Source organism: Podarcis vaucheri (genome assembly GCF_965113315.1).
Source record: "Podarcis vaucheri genome assembly, chromosome: 14".
NCBI classification, from domain to species: Eukaryota; Metazoa; Chordata; class Lepidosauria; order Squamata; family Lacertidae; genus Podarcis; species Podarcis vaucheri.
The window spans coordinates 21,605,521-21,621,190 of NC_138752.1; the positions used below are offsets into that span (position 1 = coordinate 21,605,521).

At 44.2% G+C, this 15,670-nt stretch overlaps 1 long non-coding RNA gene across 1 annotated transcript; it reads left to right on the forward strand.

The window, feature by feature from the left end:
• Window positions 1–456: 456 nt before the first annotated feature.
• On the forward strand, window positions 457–14,788 carry LOC309518566. Its single transcript, XR_014213501.1, has 4 exons — window positions 457–1,044; window positions 1,997–2,113; window positions 13,511–13,560; window positions 14,557–14,788. It is a non-coding gene; the product is annotated as an uncharacterized lncRNA (long non-coding RNA).
• Window positions 14,789–15,670: the final 882 nt, after the last annotated feature.

The window sequence follows — 15,670 nt, forward strand, 5'->3', positions numbered from 1 at the left end:
GTTGCTCGTGCGTAAGTTGCCGCCTCTCCAGGCTTTGTTGCCTTGCTAAACCTTTCAGTTTGGGCAGCCCTTCACTTCGTGGCTGCCTCAGTCGCTAGCAGAATCCATCAGTGGGCGTTTCTTAAATCTTTTCCAACATAAAAGTTGTTTGACACCCAGTCTCCTCCTACTCTCTCTGCACGGAAGTCTTCTGCGCAGGGAGGGCGTGGTGTCCGGTGAAGAGTCCTGGAGCCCTCTCGCCGATTCCCCCATCAGCCCCTCTATATCCCTGGTGTTGCGCTGATTTGCTTCCCCATCTGTTGAGCTGCCTCTCTCCCTGCTGGGCCCTTCTCCAGCATCATTTGAGAGCCTTCCCTCTGCCTCTAGCTCCGATGTCAGTTCCCTGACAGGAGCCGCCCAGAGTGGCTGGGGAAACCCAGCCAGATGGGTGGGGTATAAATAATAAATTATTATTATTATTATTATATTATTATTGTCTCCATGCTCCTTGTTGCTGAATTCTATAAGGGGCAACACTGAGAATTCAGGAGGATGAAGCTGTCAGGCAGAGACACTCATGGACTGGTTGTAAGAGAGAAGGTAGGGAGGTGGGGGCTGCCTGGGGGAAGAGGGGCAGCACCCCACTTGCAAATAGACTTTCCAAACATGCGGAGGAAGCTGTGGAAACACAAACAGGTAAACTATAAACAATTGTGATAGCTGAGATTGTCTCAAACCATCATCTGTGTTTACGCTTATGGGAGCTAATCCTGGAGACTATAAAATGTGGTTAACCTCGCTAAACAAGATTAAGCCAATATGTATGTATAATTCATTACTCTGATTTCATTATTCTCAGTCCAGCAGATCCCTCTTTCCATACCTAATTATAGATACACCAGCTACATTGGATCAGCACTGTGATCTCAATGACTCTTAGATCTGAAACAGAATCTTTTGACTTTGGGAGGCAACTCAACCAGAAAGGCCAATCTGAATATATTTATGAAGGAGCCGCACTTTCAAATGGGATGAAACCCTTCTGCTGGAAAAAGAAATATGGTGGTGATAATTTAGCATTTATCTGGCACATATATATCTATATATATCTCATAGATAGGTAGATAAAATTTATTTTTATTTTAAAGTTAATTTTGGCAACATTCATCATAAAAAAAACCTTGAAGAGAAACATTGAACAAACCTTATACAATTATACTACAGTTTCACTGACACTTTTATCCAACATATTTCAATAATGTATTATCAAATAAAAATATTATAGGATCATTAATGATTATGACTAAAAAAAAGTCGAACCCAGATTGAGAATGTGGGAGGTAGTAGTTCTCTTGACAGAACATAATTTTTACATTTATAGCCACCCCCTTTTCCCCAAAGAGCTCAAAAAGTGGCATAAACCGTTCTCTCTCTCCCCATTTTTTCCTCACAACAACCCTAGGACAGGCTGAGAGACAGCGAGTGGTCCAAGGTCACCCAGTGAGCTTTGTAGCTGATGGGGATTTGAAACCTGGTCTTTGTCATGAACTGGCAGGACGACACATAAGAGGTTCCTTCTTCACAGAAAGTGTTGTGTAACTCACCAATTATTAGTACAGTGGTACCTCGGGTTAAGTACTTAATTCGTTCCGGAGGTCTGTACTTAACCTGAAACTGTACTTAACCTGAAGCACCACTTTAGCTAATGGGGCCTCCCACTGCCGCCATGCCGCCGGAGCACAATTTCTGCTCTCATCCTGAAGCAAAGTTCTTAACCTGAAGCACTATTTCAGGGTTAGCGGAGTCTGTAACTTGAAGCGTGTGTATCCTGAAGCATATGTAACCTGAGGTACCACTGTATAGGATCTAGCAGCACCACTAGGTATGGCACATTTCTAAGGGTTCAAAATGCTTCATGTACATAATCTCGGTAGACCTTCTGTCCAAATGCTAACTGTTATACGGGCAACTTCAAAGCCCCTGTTCTCACTTCTTACGGTTCTTATCTTTACACCAGGGATGAGGAACCTACAGCCCTCTGGATGCTGCCTGGATTTCCATACCTGTTAGCCAGTAAAGCCAAGCGGACTTGATCAGGCACATAGATTTCCTGGCTACAGTCATCCCCTCTTTGGTGAGATGCATCATATTTCTATTTAAGGTGTAGTAATAATGTGTGTGTGCATTTTATGCAAATATTTGCCCCATTTTGCCTTATTTATTTGGAGAAGCATTTCCTCTTTTGGGTCATGCATAAGAAGCAGTCATAACCAAGGGCTAAGAAGAAAGGGGGCTGGGGGAAGCTGACTCACATATAGCTTGTGTGGGGAATGTACATAGGATACAGAGAATCGGAGTACTTTGGAGGCAACTTCTATCAGTCTTAACTCTCTCTCAAACAAACAGACACACATTCCCTGTATCTGCGAAGAACTGATAGCCACCTGATTCTAAATAGTGCAAATATCAGTGGTGGCTGCTGGCCACTGGGACAAGAAGGGCTGAAGGAGGGAGCCCAACAGTAGGTGCAGCCAAAACCACTGACAGGCAGAGCTAACTTTTGTCTCTGACCTACTCCCTGATGAGTTCTACAAGGAGCAAAACTGAGACTAAAAATCCAGACGGGGGACAGCTGAGGGCAGGTAATTCAGCACCCACTTGGTCTAATGGACCAGCCTTGACTGGTTATTATGACCCACACATTGGGGACTGAGGCTGAAAGAAAAAGGCAGGGCCACTTCCAAGCTTGAGGGGCCTCTCAGAATGATGCGCTCTGGAGGACACTTCCATAACACTCCTGAGCCTTACCTAATGATGACAGCTATTCTCCAGCCAACTGTTACAGCTGCCATTTTAAATATCCGCATGGCCAGAAAGCAATGTGATGTACAGTGCTCTGGGACACCGAGGGAAATTTAAAATAGTGGCTTATAGGAGCATTTCACCCAGGGCAGAGATCAGTGGCAGTGGGCCCTGCCTGAGGAGCAGGGTTGCTAATGCCAGACCAGGATGCAGGCCCTTTAATGAGCTTCTGGCTGTGGTGAGATTTGAATCGGAGACTTCCCAGTTCACACGCTTCTACTATATTGTTTGGGATGTTGTTTGTTTGTCAGTTCTGTATGCTCTTAAGACAGCAAAATCAAATTTTGCATGGTTCCTGAGATCAAGGTGCAGGTTTCCGCCTATTTCCACACCGTTGGACATCATTTTGATATCAAAATGGCGGAGTGAACCTTTCAGATCTGCATAAGACCTATGACTACTGATTTCATAACTGCACTGATTTGGAGGGGTTTCTTAGAATTTATGATCAATCCTTAGTGTGAGTCTGCTAGTAGCCATTAAGGTCCACTCCACCAGCTCTACAAAAACAGCACGTCTTTTCCAAACGTGGATCTACAGCAATGAGGGAGAACTGAATGGGCAGAGTTCTCAGTTTTTGTTGCCCCAGCTAGCACAGCCATGGCAACCCTCTTTAGTGGCTACTGAACATTATTAGGCTGGCAGCGTTCAGAAGGTGGCTCCTGATATCCAGCAGGTCAAAGTGCAGCACAAAGCTGCACAGTTTGCAGAACCTGCAATGGTCCAAGAGGCTTCTCTAAAGGGCACTTCACATGCTGCAGGCTCTTAAAATAAACTGCAAACTTATTTTTGCTTAAGCAATTCAGCTTCCAGAGGAAGTGTGCTTGTTGAAACTTTTAAAGGGTGTGGGCCTTGTGTCATCTCTCTTCCCCCTCCAACTTGGCTCAAGGTCTCAATGGTAGAGCATCTGCTGTGCATGCAGAGACGTTCCTAAGTTCATTTCCCTGAATTTCCAAGTTGGGCTTAAAGCTGAAAGTGGAGGCTGAGTGTCAGGCAGGAACCACTTCCACGTCTCGTCCACCACTTTCAGTGGGTTTAATTGGGGATGTAAAAAATAAAGTGATTGAAATCAGATGTTCAAGCTACAAACTCTCACGTTGTGGAATGGGGAACTAGCTGTAATATGGGACAGTTTCTCCCATGTGTGTGAAACTTGCAGAAGAAAAGATTTCACGACAACGATTTTTCATCGTATTAGAATATGTTCAGTTGCCTTAAACATATGCATGGGGTGGTGGTTTTGCATTAATTGGTGTGGTACTGACTTTGCAGATGATAATAATAATAATAATAATAATAATAATAATAATAATAATAATAATAATAATAATTTATTATTTGTACCCTGCCCATCTGGCTGGGTTTCCCCAGCCACTCTGGGCGGCTTCCATAGAAACCAAAAAACACTAAAATATCATACATTAAAAACTCCCCTGAACAGGGCTGCCTTAAGATGTCTTCTGAATGTCAGGTAGTTGTTTATCATTTTGACATCTGATGGGAGGGTGTTCCACAGGGCGGGCGCCACTACCGAGAAGGCCCTCTGCCTTTGCAGACAAGTCATTTAAGGAGATCTCTGTTTGAAGAGTTTTATGACCCGAGTCTGGTTTAAAGAAAAAGAACCCTGAGAAGGGGAAAGAGGGGCCTTGAAGTTTCCTGTCCCCAGTTAGCGTCTGGACAGCAAGACTGAGTGTATACACAGCTCACCTGGTCATAGTCCTCCTCACTCTGGTGAGATGTCTTTTCCCCCCTATTTAAATTATCCCCAAAATGTGTTCTGTCATACTTCACATCCACACTATACATTTAAAGTACACAACTTCTCCCAAGGACTCCAGGGAACTGTAGTTTGTTAAGGGCACTGGGGATTGTAGATCTGTGAGGGACACACTACAGTTTCCAGGGTCCTTTTGGGAAAGCTATGCGCTTTAAATGTATTTTGAATATACTGCATGGATGTGACCTCATTAACTTATTCCCTAAGAATGTCAACAAGTGCGTACATAGAGGCGAGGGGGACGTGGGTGGTGCTGTGGTCTAAACCACTGAACCTCTTGGGCTTGCAGATTAGGTTGGCGGTCCGGATCCATGCGACGGGGTGAGCTCCCATTGCTCTGTCCCAGCTCCTGCCAACCTAGCGATTCGAAAGCACACTAGTGCAAGTAACTAAATACCACTGTGGCAGGAAGTTAAATGGTGTTTCCATGCGCTCTGGCCTCTGTCATGGTGTCCCATTGCACCAGAAGTGGTTTAGTCATGCTGGCCACGTGACCCGGAAAGCTGTCTGTGGACAAACGCCAGCTCCCTTGGCCTGAAAGCGAGCTGAGCGCCGCAACCCCATAGACGCCTTTGAATGAACTTAACTGTCCAAGGATCCTTTACTTTACCTACACATAGAGGCTATCCAACCTGACTCTGTAGCTATTCATGCTGGGAAGGAAGCCCTTTAATGAGCCCTTTAAACTTTAATTGGGTCACCTGAGTTGGCAGCAGAGCCAAAATGGTCAGCCTTTCAGCCTTCTCTCCATTCAAATTTTAGGGTGGCTGGGTGAAAAAAATGAGGACAGGGTTCCTGCACATATGATGGATGAGTAGAAGAGAAAATGTCAGCACCTGTAGCTTATCTCACAGAATTGTGTCACAGGTCTTTCCCACTACTATCCTTTTTTTCCACCTGGCTACCCTATCTGGTGGTGGCTGGGGCCCATGGGGACTATGTGGGACAGAAGGCAGAGGCCAGAAGAAAGCGGTGTCTGAGCCAATGACAAACAGAGCCAACTCAGTCTAGTTTTTGCTCCATCTTCCTCCCTGGAGAGTTCTACAAGGGGCAACATTAAGAGTAAAAGGTAAAGGTACCTCTGACCGTTAGGTCCAGTTGCAGATGACTCTGGGGTTGCACGCTCAGCCGGCATTTGTCCGCAGACAGCTTCCGGGTCATGTGGCCAGCATGACTAAGCCGCTTCCGGCAAACCAGAGCAGCACACGGAAACGCCATTTACTTTCCCGCCAGAGCAGTACCTATTTATCTATTTGCACTTTGACGTGCTTTTGAACTGCTAGGTGGGCAGGAGCTGGGACCAAACAACGAGAGCTCACCCCATCATGGGGATTCGAAATGCTGACCTTCTGATCGGCAAGCCCTAGGCTCTGTGGTTTAGACCACATCACCACCTGTGTCCCATCTAATATTAAGAGTAAGGAGGAGCAATCTGGGAGGCAGTGCTCTCCCCTGGCTGGTTGTAAGTAGGAAGACAGGCAGGTGGGAGCTTACTGAGGGCCGTCCAATGTTGGTGGGGCAGTGCCCCATTCTCCCTGATCAACCAGCCTCCACTGACCCCATTCAAAGTACAATCTGCGTTAAGAATTAGTTGCTCAGCGTGATCCTGCAGGAAATTCCAATCAGCCTCTGCACAATCCCACAGCAATTTTGGATTGGTATCTCAGACGAAGTGGAGTCTTCTGGGTGTATGACATCACATTTTGACAAAAGAACTGAGAAACACACACACGCACACACACACACTTGCTGCATGAGGCAAGGACATTTCAGCTGCCAAAAAGCTGGAGAGGGTTGGTGGCTTTCACCTAAGATTTGTCATGATCGCGTGAGTTTTGTGGCTGAGCAAGGAGACGAATGCCAATCTCTCGCATCCAAAGACAATGCACTAAGTTTCGCATCAAGCTGACTCTCTGGGTTGAGGTGGGTGTCGTTCCAGTGGCCTTCAGTGCAGGATTATGAGAGGCTGAGACCTCCCACCACTCTGCAACTAGGAAGGCTGGCATCCATCTGTCTCACAAGACAATGGAAGAGTGTGCCTTCAGAGGTGAAGTCAAACTGTTGGAGTGTTATAGCACCTGCTGTGGCTGTAGAGAACAATATGAGTAAGATATGTTTTGTTGCAGCTGAGACAGATGAAGGCATCCAGTTGTGCTGATGCAGGTGTACCATGGCATTTCTTCTTTCTGCACTCCAACCAGCAATCATTCCTCCTCGGGTCACTGCTGTGAATTTTAGTTGTGTTTATTTGAGCCATATAGCCAGTCCATTTGTTTTCCTGATGTCTTCCTGATGCCATTTCATTTTGAAATGAAGGTCCATGGAATAATTAGCCACTAGGCAAACTGCATAGCAAAAAGACAAGAGAAATCACAAGTGGGCCCTGGAGAGAAAATCAAGATGGGGGACAAGCTTCTTACCAGCCATCATCATTTGTAGGGGAGCAGTGTTAGAAACTGAGGTATGAAAGCCAGGAGCTGAATGGCACCTTAAACCTAGGTTATGGGCACAACAACGGAATGTCTAGGTGCACTTTTTTATAACAGGAATACAAAGCTGAAAATGAATGAACTGCAGCTGAAATCTAATGTTCATTTTTCACATGGTCTGAAGACTTAAAAAGCAAAGCAATACTTCCCCTGCCCGCCCCACTTCCCTAATATTATTAAGAGGCTCCCTTCTGCAGTCTTCAGAGAGTGGTTGGAGGTGGGGAGGCAGAAAAAGGTCCTCTACTCCTTTCACTCTGCAGACAAGCCCTGGATTCTCTCTACATCCCCTTTCCTCCATATAAATATAACTTTTTGGCACCACAATTAACACATATTAAAGGTCTATACAACTGATAGCAGAGACACCCGCCTTGAGTGTCCATTTAGCAAACCTAAGACTTAAGGGTCCCTCAGTGATCCCACTCCAAAATTTCTTTTTATTTTAAGCATCACTGTGAGAGTCTAACATGCACTACTTAAACCATCATAACTACTGGTAACTGGCTAGTATATTTCAAATTAAAAGCACGTCATACATTAAAAGTACATTAAACAAGGCAACTAAAACCTGAACATAACATGTTGTGTTTAAAAGGAAAAAAGAGAAATTTTGTCAGATCCGCCAATCCATGAATGTGAGCCAGTGTAGTGTAGTGGTTAAGAGCGGTGGACTCGTAATCTGGTGAACCAGGTTGGATTCCCCGCTCCTCCACATGCAGCTGCTGGGTGACCTTGGGCTAGTCACACTTCTCTGAAATCTCTCAGCCCCACTCACCTCACAGAGTGTTTGTTGTGGGGGAGGAAGGGAAAGGAGATTGTTAGCTGCTTTGAGACTCCTTAGGGTAGTGATAAAGCGGGATATCAAATCCAAACACTTCTTCTTCTTACTTGGGAGGAAGCCCCATTGAACATGGTTGGCATTTACCTCTGGGTAACAATGGCAATTGTAATCTGAAATCTTAGGTGCAGTACTGCACCCACAGCTCAGAAACTGCTCGCGTTTATGAAATTCCCCATGGCTAACCCCTCAGGCCAAAGTGTGTGTGGCCAATGCCAACATTTCTCACTCATTTGCTTTGTTAAAGACACTGAGCCCCACAACCCCCTTTCCCTAATATACCTTATTAATTTCCACTCCAAAAAAACAAGGGGGAAAAAACAAGCACCTTCATCACCTTATGAACTTGGGGGCAGTGAGAGGAGCTCAGAGGCTTTGTGGGTACCAAACGAAGGTCACAACCCTGGGCTCAACACTAGCATCCACTGGTCTAAGGCTTATTCCTCAGGTAGCCATCTACAGTTTGAGCATCGTGACTGGAACTGGGGGGCTCGGATCCTTAAAAAGATCACTTACTCTAGTCTAGAGTAGTCCCAGTGAAACCTAACTCTCCACTTTATAACAATGACCATCTTGGCTTTTGTAATGTTCATAGTTTAAAATGGCCTATGTTGGTCATATTATCCCCAATCTGATCCATTTTATTCTCATTTTAGGCATTTGATCTGCCATTCCTGTCCCAGCAAGAGAATTGCAAGCTGTTAGCTCTCAGAGTGGATGGAAATAGTAGTATCCATTGCATGAGACTGTCCCGTTTAGGTGTTGGCAGCTCCCTGCTAAAAGCAAAAAAATATTTCTGCATTACAAAGAACATGGGAGTCTAGGAGATGTACTTTCCCAGTCAGATTAACCTAATGTAATAATGGCCATTTGCAGTCTTAAAGAATAGATTGTTGTGTCTGCGCAATTGGCTGCACATTTCCCCCTCTCCATTCCAAAGATAATCCTGGTGGTGACCACTTACTTCTGCATACGCATTAGCCAGTTTTGAACAGATTGGTTTCAAACAATTTTGGGTCTGTAATTAGAAAAGCACATAAGAAATGCTGATATCATAAGCAGGCAAGCACACAGAACTAGGGTGGAGAACCCAGGGCCCACTGTATGTTGTTGGACTCCAACTCCCATCAGCCTGTTGTTGTATAATTTCCACACAAATATATGCTTAGTAAAGACCTGTTTATTGAATGTTCGTCCTTGGTTGCATGAAGTATTGTGCAACCAAATTGAGATGAATGTTCAGTAAATAAGTCACCGGAAGGAGCCCAAAATGTTACAGAAGGAAGCCTGCTTATAACTTCCATTTTTGCATGGATGGTGCAATTTTGGCTACCTTTGAGTCTACAATAGATAGATGATAGATGACAGATGACAGATGACAGATGATAGATGATAGATGATAGATGATAGATGATAGATGATAGATGATAGATGATAGATGATAGATGATAGATGATAGATAGATAGATAGATAGATAGATGACATAGTGTGTTAGTTTTTAGAACAGCAACCTTTAAAAGCTGCCCCTGCTGTTTTCTAACGATCAGATCATTGACTCAAACAATTCCATATAATGTTCGGGAATCCAGGCCATGTTGTATGGTTTTTTTCCCAGTTAACCAGGGTCTAGAGCAGTTCCAGGTCATCCAAAAAGGGGGAAAAATAGCTTTATAAAGACCAGGCCCTGAGACAGCTGATTTGAGGACGTGGATTTCTGGTGGGCTTTTCTTGTGCTTAACATTTTGAGTTTGTTCTAAATAAAATGTTTTGCTCCCTATCCTTCATGCAAAGAGCAGGCTCTCCAAGTGCCCCTATTTTCCAGGGACAGTCCCGGATTTACAGAAGCCGTTTCTCAGTCACATTTTATTTGCCCCTTTCTGAATCTTTCGAGCTCTAGAATATCCCTTTCGAGATGTGATGGCTGGAACTGTACACAGTACACTAACAGTGGCCAAGTTCATAGATTTATATTTCCCATAACTGGTCTTGGTCTGATTCAAGAAGTAGGTTAGGATAAAGTGGATTAGACATGGATTTACAGGGCAGCACCAAAACCCTTTTCACGTGAAGGTTCTAAATCTTTCACGCCATTATATATGCAGAAAAGGCCTTTTAAGAGGCAGCACATGGCTGCTAATGAATTAATGCAATTGTGGAGCATGCTAAGCATATGAATAAAGTTGCAATGCATTTTCCACATGGACTTTCTTTTTGGAGATGGCAGTCCTGTAGCCTGTATGCATGGGGAATGGGGAGTGGAGTTGATTCCATTGGGCCCCAGAACAGTTCTGTTTCTCCCAGAACCAACTGTGCATAGTACCACAGTGTTCCCCTGAGGATGCTGCAGCTCAGACAGGTTGTTCAAATCTGGCAGAAGCCTTCTGAGACTTTTCTTCCAAGCTCTTACCTACCCTAAAGTTGGGGAACCCCAGGACTGGGAGCCAAATACATCTGTTCAGTCGTCTCTATTGCCTCAGGCGACACACCCTTTCCCCAGGCCTATCCCCTCACTGGCCCTGATTTACCCATTCCTTGAGTATTTTGGCCTGGCCGAGATGCATCCTTAAACTCTGAAACTGCACCTTGCTTGGCTGGGCAGAGAGGGGCATGGATGTTTCCAGAGGGTGTTGCTTGGGGAGTGTTCTTTGTTAGTATTTGTATTGTCTTTGCATTGCAAATGTATTTCACAAAGAATAAATAGCATCCTGGAAAGGAGGTAGCAGTTGGCAGTTGGTTGGTTATTCAGTTTAGTTGATTCTTTGAGAATGAGGGAGCGTTTTGACTTCAAGCAGAAGCTGGCTAGAGAAGTTTGTGAGGGCAGGCAAGCTATGTATTAATATAGGGTTGCCATATTTCAAAAAGAAAAAATCCGGACAGAACAGCTTTTTGTCGTTGTTGTTCAAAATCTCAAAAATAAAAATAATTGAAGATTTTGAGCTATTTTTAAGGGGAAATGCCAAAAATGACACTGATGGCATGGATTGCCATACATTCAGATTTTCCCGGACATTGAAGTGATTTCCACCCGGACGCTGTTTCTGGCTATGCCAACTATGTCTGGGAAATTCAGGACGTATGGCAACCCTAATTAATAACTTACTATATGTACTGCTATGAAAGCGTTTAGCAAGCAAAAGGACTAAACCCTCTCTTGGGCTCAGGGGCGCGAAACACGTTGCATTCAATAATAAATATATATGAATAATACTTGTTGTTCAACCGTTGCCAAACTGGCAAGTAAAGATTTATCTGCAAGTCTTGTGTAAGGCATCTATTTTATCACATAAACCTAACATTCTTCAGCCCTGTGGAGCCTTCAGCACCACTTTAAAGAATAATGGCTTCCCCCAAAGAATTGTGGGAGCTGTAGGTTGTTAAGGGGTGTCAAGAGTGGTTAGGGGACGCCTATTCCCCTCCCAGAGTTCCCTGTGAAGAGAGATTGACTGTTCAACCACTCTGAGAATTGAAGCTCTGTGAGGGGGAAAGGGGTCTCCTCACAACTCTCAGCACCCTTAACAAACTGCAGCTCCCAGGATTCTTTGGCGAGGAAGCCATGACAGTATGAAGTGCTATTCTAGTGCCTTAAATGAGTGGTGTGAATGTGGCCCTCAAGCAGGGCAGTTCTATTTTTCATATCAAGTGGGACTCCTTCTCAAAGCCCAGTGCCTTGCTTACCTGGCTTTGGGAAGGAAGTGAGAGAGCTGGGGGAACATCCCATATTGCTGGGGGCCACCAAAAAGGCCTTGAGGGCTGCATATGGCCCTGCGTATTGGACTGCCTTGCCCCTACATCATACTTTAAATCCTGGCCTTTCTTTCCGTTCCTCTCATTGTGTTCACACTTATCTCTCCTACAGCTAAATAGCATCTATTACTGAGAACACTGGAGATTCATGTTTAAATGAATTTTTGAAAGAAAGAAAAAAGAATTAGAAGAATGTGCTTGGGATTAGTTGTGGGTTTTTTTAATGGTAATCCCAAACTTCAGCCCTCCTGCCAATTTGCTGTTGCATTTATATACAGAGAGAGCTGTTCTTATTTTATCTGTAAGCCGCCTTGAGTCCCTGTCAAGGAAAAAGGTGGGCTATAAATAAATTCATTATAATCAGTGCTTTTTTTTGTGGGCACGCAGGGGTACGCATACCCCTAAGCATTTTGTGAATCTTTGTACTTTTATCCATTTACTGTAATAATTTTTCCCGATTTAACTATAAAATGGTGATTTTATTGAGTCAAAATGAGAGTACACCTAAACATTTTTTAGAAAAAAGCACTGATGATGATGATGATGATTATAGCTTTGCAGATGCCTTTTGCACCCCTGACTATGTTTTCCCAAGAGCTTTCCTCTTTGTCTGACTTTGTGGATGTGAAAGTGGACCTGTTGCAAGAAGCACAGATGGCTTTGAGTGTCAGAAGGGAAAGCCCTCGTTGTTGAAAGCTTCTTAGTCATCACTTCCCGCCATCCTCAAACTCTCTCCCCCCCCCCCGCTGCAGGGGGCGAGAACCTGGCCTTTTACCGGATTCCCTTCATAATCCTCTTCTGTAGCTGATGGGGCTTGCTTCCTGTTTCCTTTGCTGCCTGGGTTACAGCCCTGTAAATACAGCTTAATACAGGCTGCAGTGATAATCCAGCCATCAGACTCTCTGGCCGTTGCTGTGACTAGTGTTAGCTTGGCTCCGGTTTTTTGTTTTTAGATCTTACTTATTAGCTACATCTGATTGTTATGGCTCTATACTGTATGTTGCTTTTAACTCGGGTGGAATCTGCACACATATAAAATCCGTTTTGAAAATGCTTTTTTTTTTTTAAAGCATTTTTAAAAATACATTGAATTTTCCATAAGGCTCATCATCACTATCTAGTGCCGCATTGTACATGGCACTTAAAACACAATTACAACATTTTATTTGCAGCTGTATAGGTGAGTCCTTAATGTGTTTTGGGCCAATACTCCAGGGAGCTGTAGTCCAAAATATCTGGAGGGCGCCCGGTTCATGCCCCCCAACATTTCTCTGATGAATATAGGGATGTCCTATTTCATAATAATAAGAATTTTACTATTTATACCATACCCATCTGACTGGGTTGCCCCAGCCACTGTGGGCAGCTTCCAATGTATGAGGCCCCATCTACACTATACATTTAAAGTAGCATCATACCAGTTTAAACAGTGATGGCTTTCCCCAAAGAATCTTGAGGACTGCATTTTTTAAGGGTGGTAAGAGTGGTTAGAAGACCTTATTCCCCTCACTGAGCTGCAATTCTCTGAGTGGTTTAGTAGTTAATCCCTCCAGGAAACTCTGGGAATAGTAGATCCATGAGGGGAATAGTGGTCTCCTAACCACTTTCAGTACGCTTAAGGCCCTCATGATTCTTTGAGGGAAACCAGACTATTTGAAGTGGTATGAAACTGCTTTAAATGCACAATACAGATGGGACCCAGGTCAGCTTCATTTAACATAGAAGTTGTAGACCGGGGCTTTAAACTGCAGAGTTGAAGACTATTCATATTAGATATAGATAACCCCAGATGACCCACAATTATGTCTCTTTTATTTAAGGACTAGAACGAGAAACAACATTGATTTCAGAGGGGAATCAATCAAGGCAGGTAAGAGTAATTGCAGAGTGGGATTAATTAATATATTCAATTAGCAACATTCTTGTTGTTATCATCATCAACATCATCATTCCAGGAAGTGTCCCCCCTGCCTTAGATCTATAACAGAGCCTTACCTAGGATGGCAACTGAAGCAACTGGGTGGGTGTATAAAAATTAGCAGACGAGTTTGTTCTGTACTGTATTTAATGTGCAGATAAGGTGCAGAATGCCCACTTAATGAAGAAGAAGAAGAAAGGATAATTCAGAAGGATTTATAGACTAGTTTCAAATCAAAATGTGTGGGGTGTTCTGCCCTGTGTAAGATTCCCAAAGAACCCTAGGTATTGTAATTATGGGTGCTTTGAATTGTAGCTCTATAAGGTTCCAGTTACAGGTAGGTAGCCGTGTTGGTCTGCCATAGTCAAAATAAAAAAATTCCTTCCAGTAGCACCTTAAAGACCAACTAAGTTAGTTCTTGGTATGAGCTTTCGTGTGCATGCACACTTCTTTGTTATCTGAAGAAGTGTGCATGCACACGAAAGCTCATACCAAGAACTAACTTAGTTGGTCTTTAAGGTGCTACTGGAAGGAATTTTTTTATTTTAGCTCTATAAGGGTTAAACTACAGTTATCAGAATTATTTGGGGGGTGGGGAGCCATGCATGTTGAATGTGCTTTCAATGTGTGGTGTGGATCAGGGGTGGCCAAGGATGTTTTGCCACCTGAGGCAAAACTGAAAGTGCCAACTTTTGGGGCCTCCTCCTCCTCCTTTGCAACCCCTTCCCTGCCGCTGCCCACGCCTTCCTCCTCCTTATCTGCAGTGCTCAGGTGCACCAGCACTAAGGTTGCTGGTAGGATGCTTGCACGGTGGTCAAGAAGATTATGGGGTGAGGGGGCAGGATGGCACAGGCTCACTGAGGCTCCAGTCACTACCGGAGCATAATCAAGGTGCTGCTGAGACACATGAGGAGGGAGGCTAAGCCTCTTTTCCCTCCTACCCCACAGGTTGGTGATGGGGGCACCACCTGCCCCTCCTTGCAAGGGAGGGTCATGAACTTGGCCAGTCAGAGTGGCAAGACTGGCACCAGCCAACTTCTCTTTGCTAACTTCCGCTCTGTTCTTTGTCAAGAAACAAATCCTGCATTAAAATCTCACACCACTAGAGGACACCCAAAGCCTTCATTTCTTTTCTCGCATGTACCAAAACTGGAATTGCCTGACTGATTCCGAAGCCTGCGATTGAACTCATCCACTGCAAAAAATATATATAGGGCCCACCAAGTCAAGAAATATGAGGTTTGCCTCTGAGAATGAACCAATGTTGTTGCACGGATTTCTGAGGGTTCCCCCCCCAAGAGGCTTAGGGTTAGGTAGGAACTGGGCTTACCATTCCTTAGCACAGTTGCATCTTTATGAAATAAAGTTATGTGTTAAATTGAGCTCGCTGGTGATGTTGATACCCCACCTCTATCCTCTACCCAGGCAAGCAAAATTATCAAAGTTGAAAGACATATTCCAGCCAGGCAAAAACACTCAAGGAAGGTGCAAAGCAGAGCTGCTGAGAAGAGTGGCCTGGGGGGAGTGGATGTGGCTGCGGAGAGTCCTGAGGGCTAGCTAAAGAGACCTGGTGGGGGGCTGCATTTCCCCCTCCCCTTTTCCAATCAGGCCTGAGGTTCCCCATCCATGAGAAAAATAATTCAACACAGCTGTGCTTTTCGACTTGCGGGGGGTTGGGGACATGGTTGTTACAATGAGCTTCTGCTATGGATAGATGAATCTGTCAATTTCTGCTCCCCTCAGCTGGTTATTTTTCCAATCTTTAATTCAGTTTTCCACATTTTCACATCAGTTTGCCTTTAACAAACCATCCACATGAAAATTTGACTATATATTTGCCCCCTTAATCTACGTATGCCTGTATGCAGTTTTGCCTAATATTCACAATTTGCAAAGCAATTTTCTTTGTGATACATTTAAAATGATTTACTGTTTACCCTATTATATGCATTCCTGTATGCACTGATTGACTGGAGAAGTGCGTTGCAAAATTCATAGGTGTGCAGATTTCAAAAGGTGGTGGCTTTTTGATTTACGTATTGTTTTGGAAAGTTTGGATTAA